The sequence below is a fragment of the Rattus norvegicus genome, chromosome 4 (assembly GCF_021556685.1).
Source record: "Rattus norvegicus strain SHRSP/BbbUtx chromosome 4, alternate assembly SHRSP_T2T, whole genome shotgun sequence".
Taxonomy (NCBI): domain Eukaryota; kingdom Metazoa; phylum Chordata; class Mammalia; order Rodentia; family Muridae; genus Rattus; species Rattus norvegicus.
Window position 1 is genome coordinate 165,393,239 of NC_141537.1, and position 26,414 is coordinate 165,419,652.

Consider the following 26,414-nt stretch of genomic DNA (forward strand, 5'->3'; position numbering starts at 1 on the left):
AAGAAAACCTACTAAGCTCCAAGTGCACATTGCACCTCACACAATAATAGTGGGAGACTTCAACCCACCACTCCCATCAATGGACAAATCTTGGAAACAGAAATTAAACAGAGACACAGAGAAAGTAACAGAAGTTATGAACCAAATGGATTTAACAGATATTTACAGACCATTTCATCCTAAAACAAAAGAATATACCTTCTTCTCAGCATTTTATGGTACCTTCTCAAAAAATGACCATATAATTGGTCACAAAATAGGCCTCAACAGATATAAGAAGATAACAATAATCCCATGTATCCTAGCAGATCACCACAAATTAAAGTTTGTCTTCAATAAAAACATAAACAACAGAAAGCCCATATATACATGGAAGCTGAACAATGTTCTACTCAATGACAATTTTGTCAAGGAAGAAAAAAAGAAAGAAATTAATTTTAAAATTTAATAAATATGGAGGCACAACATAGTGAAATTATGGGATACAATGAAAACATCTCTGAGTGTTTCAAAAAAAAAATTGGAGAGAGCATACATTAGCAGCGTGGCAACACTTCTAAAGACTCTAGAACAAAAAGAAGCGAATACACCCAAGAGGAGCAGAAGGCAGGATATAGTCAAACTTAGGACAAAAACCAACCAAGCAGAAAAAAAAGAACTATACAAAGAATCAACAAACAGGAGCTGGTTCTTTGAGAAATCAACAAGATAGATAAAGCCTTAGGCAGACTAACAAGAGGGCACAGAGAGTGCAACCAAATTAACAAAATCAGAAATGAAAAGGAAGATATAACATCAGAATCCAAGGAAATTCAAAAAATCATCAGTCCCTACTACAAAAGAAAACTTGAAAATCTGGAGGAAATGGACAATTTTCTAGACAAATACCAGGTACCAAAATTAAATCTGGGTCAGATAAACCACCTAAATAGTCCCATAACTCCTAAAGAAATAGAAGCAGTTATTAAAAGTCTCCCAACCAAAAAACATCCAGGACCAAATGGGTTTAGTGCAGAGTTCTATGAAATATTCATAGAAGAACTTATACCAATACTCTCGGGAGGTAGAGCTTGGTCTGGGTTAATGATACACTGTTATAGGATGAGAGAAAGAGAATAAAATCCACCCAAACTATATGGGACTGAGACTTCCAAAGGATCAGACATTCTCAAAATAAATCAGTCTTTGAATTTTAGATTTAGAAAGAGGAGAAATGGAATATTAAAATTTTCAAAATTAGGATGTTAAAAAATATCCAGGAAGATAAATGAAACTAAGTGGCTTATAGAGCATAGGCAGAGCAGAGAACATACATTAGGAATGAATATGCACATTAGTCAGCCTGAGATATGCTCATGGTTATGGTCAGAAAAGCATATTTATATGTTGAACATAGGAAAGAAAAGAACACAGAAGACACCAGCTGTTCACAAATGATAGTAAACAAAAAGAAATAAACTGTGTGTTGAGAAAGTGACTTGCACTTAAACTAACATGACAGCTTTTGTAATTGTAAAGAATTCATAGTTATCAAAATTTATAAATGCATATGTACATATGTGAATGTATAAAAGGTGTGGAATATTTGCCACACAAAAGTTCTTTGTAAAGAGGAGAATTAAACACTGATCTAATAAAAGAGCTTGAATTGGAAAAAAAATCATCATGACAACAATAATAGGCAAAAATGCAGAGTAATATGGAGCCAATCACAAACATAGTATATGACACTGTGCAGGAGACCACACTCATTTATACTTCAAGAGAATTTATGCCTGCATACCCTGTGTGATGGTTTGAATATGGTAATCCAAAGCAGTAGCACTAGTAGGATGTGTTGCCTTGTAAGAGGAGTGTGTAATTCTGAGCACGAGCTCTTTTTATTTTTTCTTTTATGGAATGTTTTCATTACTTACATTTGAAATGTTATCACCTTTCCCTGTTTGTCCCTGCCTGGATAGGAGTTCCTGATTCACTGGATACTGGGGTACCCAGTTACTCTGGGTTTTGGGATGGGTATTGTGGCAGATGTTGTGGCCTTTCCTGTGATCCTGGGTGTTTCAGAACCCTAGGGAGTCCGGCTTCCTCTGGGAGTTGTAGGAGTGGGTGCAGTGACAGTGCCAAAGGTCTGCTCATGGCACTGGTTCAGGAACAACTGCCCAGAGAGGGGCATAGGTCCTGGTCATGGACTTTTAAATTCCCATCCTAGCTCCCTGGAAGACAGAATTCAATTAGTGGCCTTCAGATGAAGATGCAGAGCTTTCAGTGCCTCCTATACCATACCTGCCTGGATCTTTTCATCTTCTGCCTTGATGATAATTGACTGAACATCTAATCTGTAAGCCTGTCACAACTAAAAGTTGTCCTTATAGTGTGACCTTGGTCATTGTGTCTGTTAGCAGCAGTAAAACCCATACTAAGAGACCTGGGGACAGATGCAAGGTGTAGAAATGAACTTTGGAAGGTAACAAAATAGCTCAGTATTAGTTTGATGGTTTCTATTGCTGTGATGAAACACCATGACCAAGGCAATTTTGGTAGGAAAAATTATTTTGCTTAAATTTCTAAATCATTGTCCATCATAAAAGAAACTCATGGTAAGAATCACATTGAGCATGAACTTGAAGGCACATTTGAAGCAGAATGCAACTTACCTTCTCACTCCCTGAAAAGGTTTGGCCTACTTTTTTAGCATACATAACACTACAATCGGAAGGGTGATACTCTCAATTAGATAGACACTCTTATGTCAGTTACTAATTAAGAAAATTCCCTATAGGCTTGCTTACAACTATATCCTAATGAGGCACTTTCTCAATTGAGATTCTATTCTCTCTGATGATTTCTGTCAAGTTGACATAAAACTAGTCTGCAGAATAGGACTTGAAAAGATGTTCTTCTGGTTGCTTCCCTAATGAAGAGCTGAAAGCCAGCTACCAGTAGAGACTACATGTCTGAGAGCAGAGGTAAGGAAAACTTTTCTGCTCCTGGTGACCTGCCTGGTGGACTCAGGACACACGAAGGCAGAAATCCTCTCAGACCAGGCATTTCTGGTTTCTGTCTGTGGCCTGAACATCTCTGATCCTGGCCCACAGCTCATTGCTCCCAAATCACGTGGGAGAGAGAACTGAACACCAAGAAGTGTGGGCAATCCTGAGACTGTAGGACAGGACAGACTGCCATTTATGCCTACCTTTGCCCACATCCCTTACACAAGAGGAAACTGCATTGTGCATCTGGACACAGGAATAAAGGAACAGTCAACCTTCAGGAGCCCTGCAGTCTAGATCTATGCCCGGATCTGAACTGAACTGGTCAAACAGCTCCCTGCACCCAAATCAAGTGGGGCAGGGGCCAGACCCTCAGAAGTGTGGACACTCCTGTGAAACCAGAGGAAACTACTCTCTGCCCACATTGCCTACTCAAGAGGAAAATGCTTTGTGCCACCTGTGCCCCCTGTTCACGGAGAGTGGAAAGCCAACACCAGGAATGACTACATGCCTGAGAGCAGAGTATTCTACTCCCATAACTGACTGAAAGAAAACAGGAAAGCAGGTCTACAGGAGTGCTGACACACAGGCCCACAGGAGAGTCAAGGCACCATCAGAAACAGACAAGCTAACACCAGAGGCAACCTAATGGTGAGAGGCAAGTGCAGGAGACAAAGAAACAGAAACCAAGACTACTTGGCATCATCAGGGCCCAGTTCTTCCACCAAAGCAAACACCAGAAATCCAAACACACTGGAAAAGCAAGATCTAGATTTAAAATCTCATTTTATCATGATGATGGAGTACTTTAATAAGGTCATAATTAACTCCCTTAGGAAATATAGGAAACACAAGTAAACAAGTAGAAGTCGTTAAAGGGAAACACAAAAATCCCTTAAAGAACTACTGAAAAAAGAAACAAACAGGCACAAAACCTACAGGAGTTAAAAACGGAAATAGAAACAATAAAGAAAGCACAAAGGGAAACAACCCTGGAGATAGAAAACCTAGAGAAGAGATCAGGAGTCATAGATGTGAGCATCACCAACAGAATACAAGAGATAGAACAGCAAATGTCAGGAGGAGAAGATACCATAGAAAAGATAGACACAACTGTCAAAGATAATGTAAAATGGAAAAACCTCCTAGCCCAAAACATACAGGAGATCCAGGACAGAATGAGAAATCAAACCTAAGGATAATAGGTAGAGAAGAGAGTGAAGACAGTCTTAAAGGACCAGTAAATATCTTCAACAAAATCATAGAAAAAAATCCCTAACCTAAAGAAATAGATACCCATAAACATACAAGAAACCTACAGAACTACAAATATATAGAACCAGAAAAGAAATTCCTCTTGTCCCATAATAGTCAAAACACCAAGTGCACAAAACAAAGAAGGAATATTAAAAGAAGTAAGGGGAAATGGTCAAGGAACATATAAAAGCAGACTTATCAGAATTGCACCAGACTTCTCAACAGAAGACCAATGGCTTAGGCTCTAAGATTGACAATTGACAAAGGGCACCTCTGACACCAAAAACTTATGTAAGGCAAAGGACACTGTCAATAGGACAAAATGGCAACCTCGAGATTTGGAGAAGATATTAATCAACATCTGGGAAAAGGCTAATATCCAAAATTTAAAAAGAACTCAAGAAGGTAGTCCCCAGAGAGCCAAATAACACTATTAAAATGGGGTACAGAACTAAACAAAACAATCTCAGCAGAGGATTATTGAATGGCCAAAAAACACCTAAAGAAGTGTTCAATAACCTTAGTCATAAGGGAAATGCAAATCAAAACAACCCTGAGATTCCACCTTATACCAATCAGAATGGCTAAGATTAAAAACTCCTCCAGCGACAGCAGATGCTGTTGAGAATGTGGAGAAAGAGGAACACTCCTCCATTGTTGCTGGGATTGCAAACTGGTACAATCACTCTGGAAATCGGTCTGGAGGTTCCTCAGAAAATTGGACATTGCACTACATGAGGACCAAGCTATACCACTTTTGGGTATATACCCAAATGATGCTCCAACATACAACAAAGACACATGTTCCATTATGTTCATAGCAACTTTCTTTATAATAGTCAGAAGCTGGAAAGAACCTAGATGCCCTTCAACAGAGGAATGGATACAGAAAATGTGGTACATCTACACAATGGATTACTACTCAGGTATCAAAAACAATGAGTTCATGAAAATCATTGGCAAATGGAATGAACTAGAAATATCATCCTGAGTGAGGTAACTCAATCACAGAAAAACACATATGGTAGGCACTCATTGGATATTAGCCAAAAACCTCGAATTATCCAAGATGCAATCCACAGATCACAGGAAGCTCAAGTAGAAGGATGACCAAACTGCAGATGCTCCCACTCCTTAAAAGGGTAAAAAAATATCCATAAGAGGGGATATGGAAGCAAAGTTTAGAGCAGCATCTCAAGCCATTAAGAGCCTGCCCCACATGTGGCCCATATATATACAGCCAACAAAACGAGATAAGATTGATGAAGCTAAAAAATTCATGCTGAAAGGAACCAGATATAATTTCTCCTGAGAGACATATCCAGAGCATGCCCAACACAGAGGTCAATGGTAGCAGCAAACCACCGGATAGAGAATAGGACCCCCGTGTGTAAAATTAGAGGAAGTATTGAAAGAATTGAAGGAGCTTGCAACCCCATAAAAACAACAATGCCAACCAACCAGATCTTCCAAGGACTAAACCACTACTAAAAGACTATACATGGAATGACCCAGGGCTCTGATTGCATATGTAGCAGAGAATAGCTTTGTTGGGGCACCAGTGGAAGGGAAAGCCCTTGGTCCTGCCACGGTTGGACCCCCAGTGCAGGGGAATATGGGGGCGAGGTGTAATAAGGGGGATGTATGGGGGAATACCTGCATGGGGGAGGGCGAGGGGAGGGAATGGGGGCTTATGGACAGGAAACTGAGAAGGAGAATAACATTTGAAATGTAAGTAAAGAAATATATCTAATAAAAAATAAAAAAATCCATCCAAATAACCAACCAAACAAACGAAAATAACCAACAAAAATGAAACACCAGAAAACATAATAAATATTTAAGACAATGGAACATTAAAATGATACCATTACTAAATGAACAAGATCATGAACATGGAGGCAATACCCAGAGTGACATTTATCCAGTCTGTGGATAGGTACAAACATCCTAGAATAGAACAAATTACTGTTATGAATTCTGAAATTAGTCATTTGTGTGTGCTTGTATAATACAAAGTGTTGTCCCTGGAAAATATTGAGGAACACGCATATTTTGTTTGGTTTGTTTGGTTCTATGATGTAGGCTCTCCCTTTATTTATTTTTCAGCAATCATGTCATAGCTTCCTAATTGTCAAGGTCACAGTGTAAGCCTCTACATCTCACCAACTTCAATTATTATCATAATATCTACAGGGCCACAACTCATCAGAGATGGATTAAAGTGGGTGGGTGGGACGACTGATGCCTTGGAAAAAAGATATTCAGCAGTTCCTTGAACTGTGCATGCAATTGTTCACCAGACATGAAGTCATATTTTATGATCAAAAGAAATGTTTCTGACAACAAGAAAAACTTCCGCATGAAAGAAAAATCAAATCAAAACAAATTAGTATCAACTAACAAATAAGAAACCAAAAACCTACAACTGTATATGATTTTTAATTGTACTTTGTAAAAATTAATTAATTTACTCACTTTAAACATTCCAATATCAGCATCTCCTCCCCTCCCAGAAGCCTGTCACAGAGATCTTTCCTCCATTCTCTCCTCTCCTTCCCTTCTCAAACCACCCTCTCACCCCTCACACATCAAATCACATGGAGGTTCCTTAAACAATTATGCCAAGAATCTTTTCAGTTTTTTGTTTTTTTTTTTTTTTTGTTTGGGGGAGGGTTTTGAGCTTTTTATTTTTTTCGATATTGGTTTTATGTTTTGTTTTTAAACAGGGTGTCATGTAATATGAACTGGCCTCAAATTCAGTGTGTAGCTGAAGGTGACCCTTAACTCTTGATTCACCTGGCCCAATTTCAATTAAGAGGATTTATTCTAATCATAATGAAATACTCAGGTTGCTTATTGAGATTTTTTTTAGTTCCATAAGAGTTTAAGAAATCAGAAAGAACAGAGTCCTGGAGGCTTTGAAGCAAGCCATGTCCATGCACCAGAGGAGATGTGTCCTATCTTCATCAGGAAGGAAGAAGCCTCTGCTCTGCCATATCAGATTCCAGAGAACATTCCCAAACTCTTCCAGCTCATCTCTCTGTTTGCACAACAGACTAAGTCCTGTGAACAAAACACTTGTTTGATAGCAGTAAAACATTATTAGAAGAAGCAAATGAGGATCAGCACATTCCACTTTTACCTTTAACTCTTGTTGGAGATTCAATCAGGGAACTTATCCAGTCTCTTCTCACAAATACATGGGGAGAGGTTTGTGCACATAGTATTTTCTAGTCTTCTTTTAGATAAGAACATACATCATCCATCCTTTAGATTGTATTTCTTTATGTTCAAGATACTAAACAACAAAACAATTGTCAAATGTTTAATTTTGAACGTGCCCTGAAATAAGTCATGATTTTAAAATTCTATTTGCCAAAACATATAGAATATAGAACTATTAATCATAAGTTTACCACCGAAATGTCTTTTCTCTATGCTCATAAAAGGAAATGGTCTTTTGATCACACAAAATTTTCTATTCTATATCACACCCACAAGTTTTTGGTCAGCAGGTAAAATGGATTTTCAATATTTCCAAAGAATTATTTTATCCTAAACTTGCTTTCACATTTATATTTTGTTTATTATAATGCTAGGATAATAGTAAAACGGATGTGTTTGGCATAAAGAACAAGATCTTATATACTTATGTTTAAAGTGAAAGAGATTTGACATAGAGTCACATATGAAGGCTTGTGTCTGATGTCTTGGATAGTTTTTCTTTCTTCCTGCCCACATCACAATTAGTGAAGCTGAGACTTCTTGCAAACGTGGTGAACTGCCCGTATGTGACACAATTTTGATTTCTGAAGATAGTATATGAGACCACAACTATGCCTCTGTTTGCAAAAAAAAATGCAGCTAAATAAAATAAGTTAGAACACAGAGCAAATTACCACCAAAACAGAAGGGCTGTGAGTTCTGGGAAAGCGTGGGCTACGTAGCAACACAAAAATTCAAAAATAATTGTTTGTTGCTTCCTGTCATCTTAGTATTTGGTGGTGAGATTATGTTTGTGTGCTTCTCTTCTCTTTGTTTTGTTGCAAAAAGATAAGTTTCTTTCTTTTTCTAGGGTGTAGCTTGAAACAATCACTATTCCTTAATATTTCTCAATTTCTATGGACTCAATTCCCAAATAAAAAAACACAGATTAAAAAACTGGATAAATAGTGAGTACACAGCATTTTGCTGCCTTCAGGAAACACACCTCAGCGACAAAGACAGACACTACCTCAGAGTAAAGGGTTGGTAAATCACTTTCTAATCAAATGGTCTGAAGAAGAGAGCCTGTGTACATTCTAATATTGAATAAAATCGATTTTCAACCAAAAGTCATCAAATAAGACAAGGAAGGACATTTCATATTCATCAAAGGAAAAATCCACCATGATTAACTCTCAAGTCTAAATATCTATGCTCCAAATACAAGGGCACCTACATAAATAAAAGAAACATTACTAAAGCTCAAAGCACACATTGTACCTCACACAATAATAGTAGGAGATTTCAACACCCCACTCTCATCAATGGACAGATCAAGGAAACAGAAATTAAACAGAGACATAGACAGAATAACAGAAGTTATGAACAAAATGGACTTAGAAGATATTTATATAACATTCTATCCTAAAACAAAAGAATATACCTTCTTCTCACAACCTTATGATACTTTCTCCAAAATTGACCACGTAATTGGTTATAAAACAGGCCTCAACAGATACAGAAAAATAGATATAATCCCATGTGTCCTATCAGACCACGATGGGGTAACGCCGGCCTTCAATAATAGTAAGGAGAGAACGCTCACATATACAAGAAAGTTGAACAATGTTCTAATCCATGATAACCTGGTCAAGGAAAACATAAAGAAAGAAATTAAAGACTTCATTGAATATAATGAAAATGAAGGTATAACATACCCAAACTTAAAGGATACAAGAAAGGTGTGCTAAGAGGGTCATAGCTCTGAGTGCCTACAGAAAGAAATAGGAGAGAGCATTTATCAGCAGCATGACAGCACACCTTAAAGCTCTAGAAAAAAAAGAAGCAAATACACAGGAGGAGTAGACGACAAGGACTAACTAAATTCAGAGCTGAAATCAAGTAGAAACAAAAAGGACCATACAAAGAATCAACAGAACCAAAAGCTGGTTCTTTGAGAAAATCAACAAGATAGACAAACCCTTAGCCAGACTAATGAGAGGACACAGAGTATTTGTACAAATTAACAAAATCAGAAATGAAAAGGGAGACATAACTACAGAATCAGAGGAAATTAAAAAAAATCCTCAGATCCTACTACAAAAGCCTATATTCAACAAAACTTGAAAATCTGCAGGAAATGGACAATTTCCTAGACAGATACCAGGTCCCAAAGTTAAATCAGGAACAGATAAACCACTTAAACAACCCCATAACTCCTAAAAAAATAGAAGCAGTCATTACAAGTCTCCCAAACAAAAAGAGCCCAGGTCCAGATGGGTTCAGTGCAGAATTCTATCAGACCATCATAGAAGACCTCATACCAATACTATTCAAACTATTCCACAAAATTGAAACAGACGGAGTGCTACCGAATTCCTACTATGAAGTCACAATTACTCTTATACCTAAACCACACAAAGACCCAAAAAAGAAAGAGACCAATTTCCCTTATGAATATTGATGCTAAAATATTCAATAAAATTCTTGAAAACCGAATCCAAAAGCCCATCAAAACAATTATCCGTCATGATCAAGTAGGCTTCATTCCAGGGATGCAGGGATGGTTTAATACATGAAAAACCATTAACGTAATCTACTATATACACAAATTCAAAGATAAAAACCACATGATAATTCATTAGATGCTGAGAAAGCATTTGACAAAATACAACACCCCTTCATGATAAAAGTACTGGAAAGAACAGGAATTCAATCTCCATACCTAAACATAGTAAAAGCCATATACAGCAAAACAGTAGCTAAAGTTAAACTAAATGGAATCTTGAAACAATTCCACTAAAATCGGAGACTAGACAAGGCTGCCCTGTCATGTCCTACTCTTTCCACATAGTACTAAAAGTCCGAGCCAGAGCAATCAGAAAAGAAAAGGAGATCAAAGGGATACAGATTGGAAAGGAAAAAGTCAAAATATCGCTATTTGCAGATGATGTGATAGGATATTTAAGTGATCCCAAAAGTTCCACCAGAGAACTACTAAACCTGAAAAACACTTTCAGGAAAGTGGCTGGGTTTAAAATTAACTCAAATAAGTCAGTAGCCCTCCTCTACACACACACAAAAAATAAACAAACTGAGAAAGAAATTAAGGAAATGATACCCTTCATTATAGTCCCAAATAATATAAAATATCTCAGTGTGACTTTAACCAATTAAGTGAAAGATCTGTATGATAAGAACTTTTGAAGAAATAAATTGAAGAAGATGTCAGAAGATGGAAAGATCTCCCATGCTCATGGATTGGCAGGATTAGTTTAGGAAAAACGGCCATTTTACCAAAAGCGATATACAAATTCAATGCAATCCCCATGAAAATTCCAATCCAATTCTACGTAGAGTTAGATAAAACAATTTGCAAATTCATCTATAATATCAAAAACCCCAGGATAGCTAAAACTATCCTCAACAGTAAAAGGACTTATGAGGGAATCACTATCCCTGACCACAAGCAGTATTACAGAGCAATAGTGATAAGAACTGTATAGAATTGGTACAGAGACAGGCAGATCGACCAGTGCAAGAGAATTGATGACCCAGAAATGAACCCATATACCTGTGGTCACTTGATTTTTGACAAAGGAGCCAAAACCATCCAATGGAAAAAAGATAGCATTTTCAGCAAATGGTGCTAGTTCAACTGGACATCTGCATGTAGAAGAAGTTAGATTGATCCTTTCTTATCACCCTGTACAAAGCTTAAGTCCAAGTGGATCAAGGATTTCCACATCAAACCAGATACACTCAAACTAATAGAAGAAAAAGTGGGGAAGAATCTCGAACACATGGGTAATGGAGAAAATTTCCTGAACAAAACATCAATGGCTTATGCTCTATGATCAGAATCAACAAATGGGAACTCATAAAACTGCAAAGTGTCTGTAAGGAAAGGACACTCTGATTAAGAAAAACGTCAATCAACAGATTGGGAAATGATCTTTATCAATCCTACAACTGATCGAGGGCTTATATCCAAAATATACAAAGAACTCGTGAAGTTAGACTGTAGGGAGACAAATAACCCTAGTTAAAAACGGGGTTCAGAGCTAGGCAAAGAATTCACAGCTTAGGAATAAGTAACGTCTGAGAAGAACCTAAAGAAATGTTCAACAGCTTTGGTTATAAGATAAATGCAAATCAATACAACCCTGAGAACCTACCTCACACGAGGCAGAATGGCTAAGATCAAAAACTCCGGTGACAGCAGATGCTGTTGAGAATGTGGAGAAAGAGGAACACTCCTCCATTGTTGGTGGGATTGCAGACTGGTACAACAACCATTCTGGAAATCAGTCTGCAGTTTCCTCAGAAAATTGGACATTGTACTACCTGATGACCCAGCTATATCACTTTTGGCATATACCCAAATGATGCTCCAACATACAACAAAGACACATGCTACATGATGTTCATAGCAGCCTTATTAATAATATCCAGAAGTTGGAAAGATCCCAGATTCTCTTCAACAGAAGAATGGATACAGAAAATGTGGTAGATCTACACAATGGATTACTACTCAGCTATCAAAAATAATAGTTCATGAAATTCATAGGCAAATTAATGGAACTGGAAAATATCATCCTGAGTGAGGTAATCCAATCACTGAAAAACACACATAGAATGCACTTATTGATAAATGGCTATTAGCCCATATGCTCAATGCTCAAATTACCCAAGATGCATGGTCCACATTAAACTCAAGAAGGATGACCAAACTGTGAATGCTCACTCCTTCTTTAAAAGGGGAACAAGAATAACCTTGGGAGGGAATAGGGAGGCAAAGTTTAGGATAGAGGCTGAAGGAACGCCCATTCAGAGCCTGCCCCACATTTGGACCATACATATACAGCCACCAACCTAGATAAAATGGATGGAGCAAAGAAGTGCAGACTGACAGGAACTGGATGTAGATCTCTCCTGAGACCCACAGCCAGAATATGCCAAATACGTAGGCGAATGCCAGCAGCAAACCACTGAACTGATAACGGGACCCCCGTTGAAGGAATCAGAAAGGACTCAAAGAGCTGAAAGAGCTTCAGATCCCATATGAACAACAATACAATCCAATCAGAGATTCCAGGGCCTAAGCCACTACCCAAAGACTGTACATGGATTGACCTTGGGCTCCAAATTAATAGGTAACAATGAATAGCTTAGTAGAGGCACCAGTGGAAGCAGAAGACTTTGTCCTGCCATGGCTGGACCCCCAGTGAACGGGATTGTTGTGGGGAGGATGGTAATTGCCGGAGGTATGGGAGGGGAACACCCATATAGAAGGGAGAGAGAGGGGTTATGGGGATGTTGGCCTGGAAACTGGGAAAGGGAATAACATTTGAAATGTAAATAAGAAACACCCAATTTAATAAAGATGGGGGAAAGTAGTTGTTTAATAATTAATCATTAAAAGTGGCTATTAGCCCAAATGCTTGAATTACCCTAGATGCCTAGAACACATGAAACTCAAGACGGATGATCAAAATGTGAATGCTTCACTCCTTCTTTAAAAGGAGGAACAAGAATATCCTTGGCAGGGAATAGAGAGGCAAAGATTAAAACAGAGACAGAAGGAACACCCATTCAGAGCCTGCCCCACATGTGGCCCATACATATACAGCCACCCAATTAGACAAGATGGATGAAGCAAAGAAGTGCAGGCTGACAGGAGCCGGATGTAGATCTCTCCTAATAGTCACAGCCAGAATACAGCAAATACAGAGGCAAATGCCAGCAGCAAACCACTGAACTGAGAATAGGACCCCCGTTGAAGGAATCAGAGAAAGAACTGGAAGAGCTTGAAGGGGCTCGTGACCCCTTATGAACAACAATGCCAAGCAACTAGAGTTTCCAGGGACTACGCCACTACCTAAAGACTATACATGGACTGACCCTGGACTCTGACCTCCTAGGTAGCAATGAATATCCTAGTAAGATCACCATTGGAAGGGGAAGTTCTTGGTCCTGCTAAGACTGAACCCCCAGTGAACGTGATTGCTGGCGGGAGGGCGGCAATGGCGGGAGGGTGGGGAGGGGAACACCCATAAAGGAGGGGAGGGGGGATTAGGGGGATGTTTGCCCTGAAACCGGGAAAGAGAATAACATTCGAAATGTAAATAAGAAACACTCAAGTTAATAAAAAAATAATTATTCATTAAGATCCTCTTGTATAAACCAACAGAAATCAGAGATCTATTCAGGCTGAAATGTTAGCAGGAATTCGGACAAACTTCCATGGTCAAGGCAGCACTGAAGCTCGTGTTTCCCCTAAGAAGAAATCTCACTCAAAACTGAAATTCTTTTTTTTTTCTTTTCTTTTCTTTTGGAGCTGGGGACTGAACCCAGGGCCTTGCGCTTGCTAGGCAAGCACTCTACCACTGAGCTAAATCCCCAACCCTCAAAACTGAGATTCTTAACATTAAATCCTGCAAGGCCTACTGGGAAATAATTGTAGTTCCAGTATTTTGGAGATGAAGGTATGAAGATTTAAGCTTGAAGGAAAACCTTTAATACATAAAGAGTTTGAGCTTAGTCAGGGTTAGGGAGTCTCTGTCAAAGAAGGGAAGAAAGAGAATGAAACCCATTCAAACTACATGGGCTGAAACTTCATTTTTTTTAATTTCCTTTTTTATTTTTTCCATTTTTCTTTTATTGGGTATTTTCTTTATTTACATTTCGAATATTATCCCCCTTCTTGTTTACCCTCTGGAAACCCACACACCCTACTTCGATAAGGGTGCTCCCCCACCCACTTTACCAATCCCTCGAGCCACACTGCCCTGGCATTCTCCTACACTAGGGCATCGAGCCTTCACAGGACCAAGGACCTCTCCTCCCATTGATGCCTGTCAAGGCTATCCTCTGCTACATTTGCAGCTGAAGCCATGGGTCGATCCATGTATTTTCTTTAATTGGTAGTTATACCCTGGGAGCTCTGGGGTGCCTGGTTAGTTAATATTGTTGTTCTTTCTATGGGGTTGTAAATCCCCTCAGCTGTTTCAGTCCTTTCTTTAACTCCTCCACTGGGGAACAGGTTCTCAGGACAATGGTTCATTTTGAGCAACTGCCTCTGTATTTGTCAAGGTAGGGAAGAGCATCTCAAGAGAACACTATATCAAGCTCCTATCAGCATGCCTCTCTTGGCATCCCCAATGGTGCCCATTTTTAGTGACAGTCATAAGGGAAATACAAATCAAAACAACCCTGAGTAATCACCTAAAAACAAAACAACCCAATCAAAAATTAGAATGTAGAACTATACTGAGAATTCACAGCAAGTGAATCTAGAATGGCTGAGAAGTACTTAAAGAAATATTCAAAGACCCTAGTGATCAGAGAAATGCAATTCCAAATGACCCTGAGATTCCACCTTACACCAGTCAGAATGAATGAGATCAAAACCTCAGTGGACAATATATGTTGGTGAGGATGTCGAGAAAGAGGAACCCTCCTCCATTGCTGGTGGGAATGCAAATTAGTACAACTACTCTGAAAATCAATTTGCATATATCACAAAAATTTGAAAATAGACATACACGAAGACCCAGAAATACTACTCTTTAGATTATACCCAAAAGATGCCCCACTATGCCACAAGGCGCATGTTCTACTATGTTCATAGCAGCCTTATTTGTATCCCAGGACAGAAGAATGGATACAGAAAATATGAACACTACTCAGCTATTAAGAAAAAGGATATCCTGAGATTTGCAGTAAATGAATGGAACTAGAAAATATCATCCTGAGTGAGGTAACTCAGACACAAAGGACATGCATGGTATGTTCTCACTAATAAGTAGATATTAGCCAAAAAATAAATACCCAAGATATAGTCCACAGAACTCAAAAATGTCAATATGCTGAAGGGCCCAAGTGGGAATGACACAGTTCCACTTGGGTCGGGGAAGAAAACAACAACAATGCTGAGAGGGAGGGAGAAACAGAGGATCCAAAGGGGATAGGGTTGGGAGGAGAGGGGAACGTGATCTGGTATTGGGTGGGAGAAAAGGGACCAGCAGAAAATTGGAAACTGGCACCCTCTGGAGGAAGGATGTTATGAGAACTCTCTAGAATATATCAGTCCTGGGAAGTGAGAGAGTCTCAGGACACAAAAAGGTGGGCCATAGGATGGGCAGAGGGAACTTGTAGAACCAACCTCCAGCAGAAAGATGGCATCAAGTGAAGGATGGGTTTGCTATCCCACAGTCAAAGCTCTGACCCTGTCTGAAAGAACTGTAGGGATGGAAATGGAGAAGAGCCTGAGGAAAAGAAGGTCCACCAACAGGCCCTAAGTGAGATTCAGCTCAAGGGGAGGTCCCAGACCTGACACCACTACCAAGGCTATGGGGCGTTCAAATAAAAGGAATTATCATGATGCTCTTGAAAAGACCCAACAAGCAACTGAAAGAGTTGGATGCAGATATGTGCACCCAAACAATGAACTTCAAAGGTGCTTTGTATACCAGGAATAAAAATGGCCTTTACCTTTTCAAGCCAGATTTTAGAAGAGTACTTCTTCCCTTTTAAGTTCATCACCCTATTTGCATGGTGGCCTAAGACCTGTGGTTAAAACATTTGGTCACGAAGTAGTCCCAAATCATTACAGGAATCCAACAAAGATAACAAAGTGTTCCCCTTTTATCTTTCCTTCACTTCTCACACCAAATCAAGGAATAGATGTACTCTTTTTGCACAGATGCAGGAGTGGGCTTTGCCTCAGTCATCATTATCTATATCTGTGAAACTGAAAAATGCACATTATCTTAGATAATGATTCCACTACAGATAAATCACTATAAAACAAAAAAAAAAAATAGATTGGGCGGTTATTAAAGTTTGAAGTATATTGATTTAGAAGAAGGTTTTTGAAAACAAGGTTTATTATTCAAAATGTACAGAATATGGACTTGATCAAAAGTACAGCAGTAAAACTGTTAATTTCTCTGAACTCACAAAAAAGTTTTTGGGCCGGTAACATTGTTCACCCAACCTGACAACCTCAGTTTAGACTTTAGACCCCGCAAAGAATAAAAATAAAAAATAAAATGGTCTTTTGATCACAACTCAAGTAATCATATACTCTGCACTGTTAATTTTTCATGGTCAAGGTAACTGAATTTTTCATGTTTCTAAGGGATAATTTTATATTAAAGTTGAATTCCTCTGATACTCTTTTCTGATGAAAAGAAGAAATACATTACCTGGCACGTAGGAAGGACGGGGTCACATATACATCATTTTTAAGAGGAAAAGGGAGAGTTGGAATACAGTCACAGAAGAGGGTTTGTGACTGCAGTTGTGGTTCTTGTTCCCTTCCCCCACAGTCAATGAGAGTTCACTGAAGCATAGTGATTCACTGACTTCCCTGCAGCAGCACAACTGCACTCTCAGCAGGATGATGTACTAAATGACACAACTACATTCTTAGGAAAACATGCTTTAACATATAGAATAAAATATATAACTCGGTTATAACACTGTGAAAGGTGAGGCAAGTCACTAACCTCATCATTTGTGTGGCAGAATTAGGATTTTAACCAAGGTTAGACAAGGTTGAAGAAAAGGGTCCTAATCAAATATGAACTAATAATTAAAATCCCACTTGATGCGCAGTCAAGAAGCAGATCCCTATAGAGGCATAGGCTTCAGCAGAGCTGACACTTCAGAGGATCAGCAAAGCATGGCAGGGAAAGAAGAATAGAGGATCTATGTGAAATGGTCATTTAAATACTAAATAATGACTCCATGAAGCTCAGAAGTTCAAGGCATGTTGGGAAAATACAGTGAATGTGAACGAGTCTATCCTAAGAAAATAATCCATTTCAAACAATATCAGGGAAAAACACTTGCCAAACTTCTTAGGGAAAAATAGCCAAGAGATAAATTGTTAACAAATGATCACCTTTCTTTAAGCTTGGATTTAATCAAGGGAGAAACCGAGTATTTAGACTTACTATAGGAAAAGAAAATGAAGATAAATGAAACCAAGGTGATCATAAATAACAGACAGTAGAAGTGAGAATACACATTAGGCAGCCTTGAGATTTCATTTGGGTACAATCAAAGAAGGATGTGTATTGAATATTGGTAAAAAGGAAAAGGATCCAAAATCACTAGATAATCACAGACACAGATGAAGCACATACACTGCATCATGAGCTCTTATCTTTACTTTGATCGTGATGAACTCCTAGACCTGTATACAAGAAACTCAATTTAAATTCACAGCTGCTTACTGTGGTCATTAGAAGATGTCATTGTGACAGATGAGCAAGGTTCTGTGTCTTCCCACAGGAGAAAATGCTGGTGGTGGCTGCAGGAACATTCTGACTATTGGACTCCCTTACACAAACTTCAGGTCTGGGCCTAGTAAATATGTCATCACTGAGGACCAGTATTTTTTTTAGCATAGTCAAGGTCAAAAAAGCTCTATTCAACTGAATACAGGCCTCTTTTCTCCTTCTGGTACCTCACTCTAAATGTTACCTCCTGCTCATCTCTGATTCTATATGATGCTAGAGGCTATAAAGAAATTTATAACCTCTATGGCCAATCATAACATCAAATATCAGAAATCTGAGTGTTTGTGAGATGCAGCCAGGAAGACTAGGACTAGACTATATGAAATGATACTTCATATGGACAAACCAAAATAAATAATAGTACTAATAATATCTGTCATTAGAACATATCAATTCATCTTATAAAGCTGTCTCTCCTCCTGCCACTTCTCTGACAGCCTGGTTCAGAATGTCTTTTGAGTAAAGAGAGGAAGATATTTTCCAAAAGTTTAGACCCTAGCTGTCCACACTGACAGGGCTGAATTTAGAATTGAAGTGAGACAGACCTGGCATATTCTCAGGGACAAAATGAGAGAGTACTAAGAAAATTATCAATGTGACTGTCATGCCTTAGACTATTTCTGAATCTATTGAAGAAGAAACCCGATGAATGCCGCAAAGAAAATTAGATTATGAACAGAAAACAACAGAAACAGAACATTAAACCCACCAGACAAGAGACACTAGGATTATCTCTAGCACATGTAAAATAAGTATAACTGATGTCTTTCAAGAGATAAAAGACAGGTCAGGCATGCCTGCCTGTATTCCCAATACCTGGCAGATGGAGCTATGAAGATCACAAGTTCACGGACTTTGTGAACCTTGAGATGATTTCTTATCTCAAAATATCAACAAAATAATAAAAATTCAATTTATTTTATATTATATAAAAATATATTTTTATATTATATAAAAAATTCAATTTATTTTTATATTATATTATATTATATTATATTATATTATATTATATTATATTATATCTGATTTGAAGGCAGTAGGTTGATTCTGATGATGCAAGGACCAAGGTGAACGAGGACTGAAAAGTAAGGGCATATGAGAGTAAAGAATGAATTAACCAAAACTAAGGATATTTAAAAGTTCTTATAAAAACCCACTAGATAGTAAATTCATAGATGATCAATACAAAACAAACTCCATTACTCCTTGGTAGGGGTGATATTTGTGTGTTTGTTTGCTTATTTGTTTTAGCGAAGGGCAATATTTTAGTCTTATTGGGATTTTTGTGTATTTCAGTTGCTTGATTAATTTTATTTCCCCCTTTTTTCTTGTTGTTGTTTTGGGGAGAAAGAAAGAGTATGACTTTGGGTGGGGAGTAAGGTGGGGAACAACAAGGAGCATTCTGTGGGGAGAGAACCCATTCAAAAGATCTGAGTTTTTAAAAAGGAACCCAAGTGCAAGGCAAAGTAATTCCAAGAGGAATTACTTACTGGTCTGGGAGATGACAAGGGTCTCCTACACAATACAGGTTATTGCTCCTCCCCTTGGTTATCCACCATAACCACATGGAAAGGTCCTATTGCTGAAAATACTTCACACTTTGACACCAACAAATGAGGCTGCTCCTCCACCTACTTACCCATCCCAGCCTCCCCTCTCTATCACTACAGCCATTTCAATTTTAGCAAAGAAGTTAAAACCATCCAGTGGAAAAGGCAGCATTTTCATCAAATGGTGCTGGGTCAACTGGGGGTCAGCCAAATGACTCATGCTGTAAGATGAACAATTAACAAATGGGAACTCATAAAGTTGAAATGCTTCTCTAAGGCAGAGAAACTTCTTCACATAGCGGGCTATAGTCCATGCAGAGTGGCAGAATTTATCACAGTGCATAGAAGTATATATGTGCTGAGCCCTAAAGGAGACATCTGCATCAACTGCTTTGCCTCCATACTACCAGCAAATTTCAGGGGATAGCAGAGAAGAGGACATAGAAAAAATTTAAGAACCAGACAAGGGGAAAAGTGCTGTGAAATTCAGGTGAACAAGATGAACAAGATGAAATTTTTGGAAATTTATTTCTTTTTAAGAAATCACTATTCTTAGGTGACAGCTGCAGGAAAAGAGAGAGATACATTTTTATTGAGAGTTTAGCCATCGGTGGGCTTCCTTGTTCCACTGGATTGCATACAACCAGGCACCTATAGACCGTTAACTTGAAGACATGAGTTAGTATGATGCATATTTGAGTTTTTAAGGGGGTAGGGTTTGATATGTTCATATATTATTTGATGAAAATATGATATTAAATAAAAATGCATATTATTAATAGAGATAATCATGGAAGAATTTTCTAGCAGATTATAAATAAAGGGACACATTGGCATTTTCAAAACACTTTAAATTGATTGCAGGCCTACATATGTATGTATATACAAACATGTACTTATATTCATATACAGCCAAAAATTATATAAGCTGAAAACAAAAAAAGTCACATGAATAACTCCTGCTCAATGTATCTGTCATGATCATTTGGTCACTCCACACCATTTTAAGTTATTGACTTTCTAATCCCGTTATTATAGTTCAAGAAACAGTCCTGAGATGTATGCAGTTTTTAGTCACTTTTGGTTAGTTCCATGAACATACAACTTCCCTCTGTAACCCTTCCTCAGAGACTGCCTTATGCAACTTGTTGTTAACTATGAGCTCATAGAAAATGAGGAAAGACATGTGAAGTGAGAGAAAAGCCTTTGCATACAAGCCTCCCAGTACCCACACCAGTGTTAGTCTTAAGAGTTTAGAAACTCACATTTCAGATTGGTTATTATACATCCATGACCATTACTCTTTTGCTTTATTATATGAAAATCCAATCCAGTAATTGTCAGAAAGAACCTGGAGCTGAAGGAACTTCTGTAAATGATACAACATACCGTATGATGAATTTTCTGAATTTGATGCAAGAACAAGCAAGAAAATTTCCCAGCATTCCAGTATCATTCTCTGCTGTCCTGTTCTCTCACCCATTTGTCCCACTATGTTCATTTTGGAAAGGAATTCCTTCAATAGTACATTTAAATCAAAATTATGTCAGTTCTGTAAGTTATTTAAAATAAAAACTTCAATAAAAATAAAATAGTATCCTGAGATATTAGTATCATGGCATGCTGTGTGAGTACGTGTCTTAGAACACGTCTAACTAAGTAACCATGACTGGACTAGAATTCACAATGGTTTAATTATAATTTTTTTTAGATTTAACATTTTTTGGACTGATCTCTCAATTTCTTCTAGTGTTTCATTTATGCCTGAGCTAAATAGAAAATTCTTTATGTAGGAATCTTGACTGGTCATGAAGCACATAAATGTATGTTCAAAGTCTTTAGCAACCAGAGAAATGCAAATCAGAACAACTCTGAGAACTCACCTTACACCAATACGAATGGTTAATATTAAAATTCAAGTGATAGCACATGCTAAGAAGGTTATGGAGTAAGAGCAACACTCCTCCATTGCTGGTGGGAGTGGAAACATGTACAATGTCTTTAGAAATAAACTACATGGTTTATCAGATAAGTGGTAATAGTTCTAATACAAGAGCAAGCTATACCATTCCTGGACATATATCCAAAAAGTGCTCCTTAATTCCACAAAGATACTTGCTTAATAATATCCATAGCCATTTATTCATAATATCCAGAACTGGAAACTTCCTATATGTCCTTCAATTGAAGAATTAACAAGATCTGTGGTACATCTGCACAGTGGAATAGTATTCAGCTATGAAATGCAAAGACATCCATTTTGCAGGCAAATGGATGGAACTTGAGAATATCATCCTGAGTGAGGTGTCCAAGTCCCATAAAGACATTCATGGTATGTTTTCAGTTTTAAGTGGAGATTAATCATAAAATAGAGGATGTTGATGCTATACTCCACAGACTCAAGTATTTTGGACAGAAAAAAGGGAAACAAGCAAGAATTCTTGAGTCTCACTTGGAAGGGGTAATGGCATGGTTATGAAAAGCAAATGGAGAGAGAGAGAGAGAGAGAGAGAGAGAGAGAGAGAGAGAGAGAGAGAGAGAGAGAGAGAGAGAGAGAGAGAGAGAAATGAGTAGTAGAGGGACTCATGAGGGAAGCAGGTTTCAGATTCAGATGTGGGGAAGGGTACAGGGATGGATGGCCTGATGGTCATAAGAATTAATGGAATTCTGCAACTGCTGAAGAGGTTGGTAGGGAACATCTCCTGGAATATGTGGTGACCAGTGTTAGGAGAGGCACACAATAATCAATAGGGGTGTCCTTAGCTATGTCCTTCACTACATAGGCTAGAGAGACTGCCTCCTGTGGCCAGGAGAAAAACCCAGGGGACCAATATCAACATCAAGAAACTGACAAAACTTTTGAAACAACTCATCAGTGGAAGTGGACAAACCTAGCCTCATGGAGTTGGGGGACTATGGACGCCTGGGGCTCCCCATGGAGATTACTTGTGCAGTTATGTGCATGGGTTCAGGGGGAGAGAACTCAGGAAGGGAGGGGAAACAGCTTTTGCTATCCCTTCTGCCAGTATTTCTCCTCTCTTCTGCTGACAATTTGGTTGGTCAGGCCAGGCTGAGCCAGCAGGAGACAGACCAGCTGGAGAGAGATGCAGGAGGGCTTCTGGTGGAGTTTTTTGGAGAACAGATCTCTTCCTCAAGCAGTGGTGTTACAACCCTGATGCCAGAAATTCTCAGACAATTGAATAATTCCTGCACACTTTTAATCTTTAACATGGTTCTTAAATACAGTTTTTGGATGGGTCAGTGTTTGAGACTCCGTGACCTGTGGTCAAGTCCTTACCTGTGGAGGAGGAATTTGGGGCATTGTCCTCTGTGATCTGCCTTGAGCCTATGTAACCTATGATCACATCCTCACCAGTGCTGTAGGGGTTTGGGGCATTGTCCTATGTAAGTGGTTTTTCTCTAGCCTCTCTAGAGGGGTCAGTGGCAGGGGGGTACAGCTAGTGACACCTTGATCTGGGAGGCTGGAAATTTGCCTGCTGTTCATTTTCGGGTCTCTGAGAATTTGACCTATCTCGATCAGGAATCATGATACCTTTTACAGCGAGCTGCCCCACATGAAGTCTCGATGTACCAGAATTTGGAATAACTAGGGGGTAAAATGCTATTGCTCCTGCTGCTGCTGCTGCTACACTATTATTACTACACCAAAAATAATAAAAATTTAAAAAACTGGTGCTATTTAATATATCAAATGAATACTAACTTTATTATTTGTAATTAAACATTCTTTTATGTTGTTATTTGAACATGTATAAAATTGTTATATAAATATCATATTGTGTCATAAATAACAATGTTTTCAAGGTGAATCTGCAATCATTTCTCCATAAAGATACAGTCTTCAATGAGATGTCATTAGTAATAATTAAAGCAGGAAATGTCAGATATTGGAATTACAAAACATAAGAATAGTCTGCAATAAAGGTAGGGACAGTTTCAGTGAAAATCACAATGGAATTAACTGGTCAACCACTTAATTACACATTTTTCATATCATCTCATATTACAGACAGGAACAGGGGTCAGTTACTTTCCCTTTTGGCATCTGCTTTCTCATCTCTGGACGTCTCCCTTCCAGTTCCAAAGAGCAAACATTAGACAGAGGGAGTTAATTTAGAACTCTATGGAGAAAAATAACTCTCAGTCAGAGGATGAGCTGTACCAAAGGTTTAAACTTAATCAGGAAAAGGCATGCTTTCTGAGGGACTCTCTTGTAGGCTCCTGAGAAAGGGAGTAAACTAAAAGACACAAGGGTATCTGTAGTAATGAGTCTCCCCCTAATAAACCCTTGTCCCACAGTTGTGTCCATATTACAGGAAAATCACATACACGTGAAAAAATATGGATTTAGTGTCTCATTATTCAGGAGTAGAGACAAAATCGAACAGAATGAAGGGGCCAGTGTCTAGAGTACCAGTTCGTGCTCATCATTGATCTTCAGAAGGGATAAGTTGGAATCCTGGCAGGTCTGTTTATGTCCATTCCATGCTTTTTTTGTCCAGGATAAAATAATAAAATTTTAAACCATAGCAGAACCAGTATATTTCAACATTTTTGCCTGTGAAAGTAAGGTTATATTGTTATTATTTATTATTTTGGTATTGTGTTATCAGAACAGTTTTGATTGAGGTTGAGTTGAAAGAGATAAAGAAAGGGGGTGGGGTAAAATCTCGCAGGTCTCATAAAATGAGATTCTATAATTCCCAGATACCCTTGCACATTGATGACACTAGAGACATAGAAACATTTCCTATGTCAATCATGTGTCAATCAGTAGAGAAAAGAATACTATTTATCCTTTAAAGGAAAATTCATTGGCTGAGCATGATAACTTATGCCTATAACCTGAGTACTCCAAAGAGAGAGACAGGAAGATAACTATCAGTTTGGGGTCATCCTCGACTAAGTAAAGACTTCCAGGCCAACCTTGGATACACTTTGAGTTCCAAGTCAACCTGGACTACACAATGATAGTCTCACATGAAACCCAAGAGACAGATGCTGATCTATGTGACAAACATGGATGAACTTGAAGATGGTGAATAAAGAGAAACACACCAGGTCTAGGACCATGCTTTATGATTCTATTCAGATTAGGTTTCTAAATCAGTCCAGTTCTATGAAACAGAGGCTGAATACCAGGAGATAGAGGGCAGGAAATAAAAACTTTCTATTCAGAGGAATTTAAACTGCTGATGGAATTCTAGATCTGCTGTAATGTATTGTGTCCACACTGGTCCACACAGTACTGTGAACTTAGCATTGTGCCATGTTGTTGTTAAATTCTCTTATCTTGAGTGAAATGAGAAACTTACAAGGGAGATTTTGATGTTGATAATCTGTTCTCATGATTATGTTGATGACTGGTAATTCCATGCCCAGCTGGCAGTAGAAGTGTCAAAGATACACTGACTTCTAGAAACTATAAGATTCTGCTAACTCAATCAGGGATTTCTGAGTTGCCAGTCCCTACATGAAATAAGGAACCCTCAAATGATTAACAAAGGCATCACCAGCATCTTAAGCTGAAGGTTAGACCTGAAAGCTTCCATGAAAGAAATAATAGATGATAATGCACTTCTGTATTCATGGTCCTCCCCTGCTACATACCTGTGTGCTGAGAGGAAGGTATAACAGTCTTAGTATCACTGTACCATCTTTTCTGTTCTCTGTTTAGAGATTGTAGAAGATCATTGCCTTGACTACAATTTATAGACTTATTTCTTAGCATTTCTTCCTTTAAATCGATGTCATTTTGCATGGTTGTGCAGTTATACTTGTCGCTTAGAGTTTCATGCAGTCCATGTTTTTCGTGAGCATACTGGAAAACTAAATTAGTCATAAATAAATATCTAAGTAAAATATTGTACTAATTATTAACCCAACATGAAAATTTGAACTAAAAAAAAAACTTTAGGAAATTGGACAACTGTTATAAGTGCATATGGAATCCATAATATCAACATACAAACTTATGTTTTAGCACAGCCTGGAAGTTATTTTTTCTGTAAATGTGAAGGAATGCAATAAATTTTAAACTTAATATCTCTGTACTGATGAAGTCTTTTTACTTAACCATGACCTCAATATGTATTAAAGAAAAAGGAAAAGAATGCCATAAGTTCTTTGCAAAACTGTATCTTACAATACATTTATGTAATATTAACAGTCCCCTGAGCTCAGAATGTAAACTACCACCAAGTCCTCAAAAGGAGCATGACCATGAGAGAGAAAGAGCAGGTCAACTCGTAAGAGCCCCAGAGCTAACAGATTAGCATGAATAAGGACAGAACACTGCAGAGGGTAAGGAAAAGTTATTAAAGTCCATAGATTCTTATTTATCTCTTGATTATAGGATACAAAATGGACATAGTATATAACTGTATCATCCCTTTCCAAAGCTATGTTTTAGGTAGAAGTTCAAATAAGATGTCTCTCAATTACTCACTGTTTGTCAGGAACATTGCAACAGCTACCAGCTGAAAGGGAACAGAGGATTACAAGAGCTACCACAGTGACCTGCCAGGGGACTGAACTCCCTTAAATCAACAAAACAAAGCAAGACATTCAACACCATTAAAAAGCACATCTCAATACTAATACAATATTGTATAGCAGCGAAACATGGCGAAATTATGCACGGCAGACTGAAATTATACAAACAGACTGAAAAGAGCCCTCAAAATTGTAGATTTCTACCTAAAATACACCCACGGAAGAAATCCTACATGTGTGACGTTTTCCAAAATTCTTAACTTATTTCAGCTTTATCCTTGTAATGTGAATAGTCTGATCTCAGACTATTATTAATTGTATGACAGGTATGTGTCCTCACTCACATCTATAGGAACAAAAGTGCATTCTTGAGAAGGCATTGGTGTCATGGGTACAATGCAAGTACAAGATAACAAACTAGAGCATAGGGTCCACCAAGAAAGATAACTGAAGATAAAGAGGAGTGAAGATGGATGGATGTTTTTGAGAACTGGTAGAGAAACACAGCTTTTCTGGACTTGAGCTATATAAATCCCCATCCATGAAAGGGCTATAGTTAAACTATTTCTTTTTCCATGTAA

At 38.1% G+C, this 26,414-nt stretch overlaps 1 pseudogene; it reads right to left on the reverse strand.

Moving 5' to 3' along the window:
- Positions 1-7,412: 7,412 nt before the first annotated feature.
- On the reverse strand, positions 7,413-26,222 carry Klra5-ps3 (killer cell lectin-like receptor, subfamily A, member 5, pseudogene 3; annotated as a pseudogene).
- Positions 26,223-26,414: the final 192 nt, after the last annotated feature.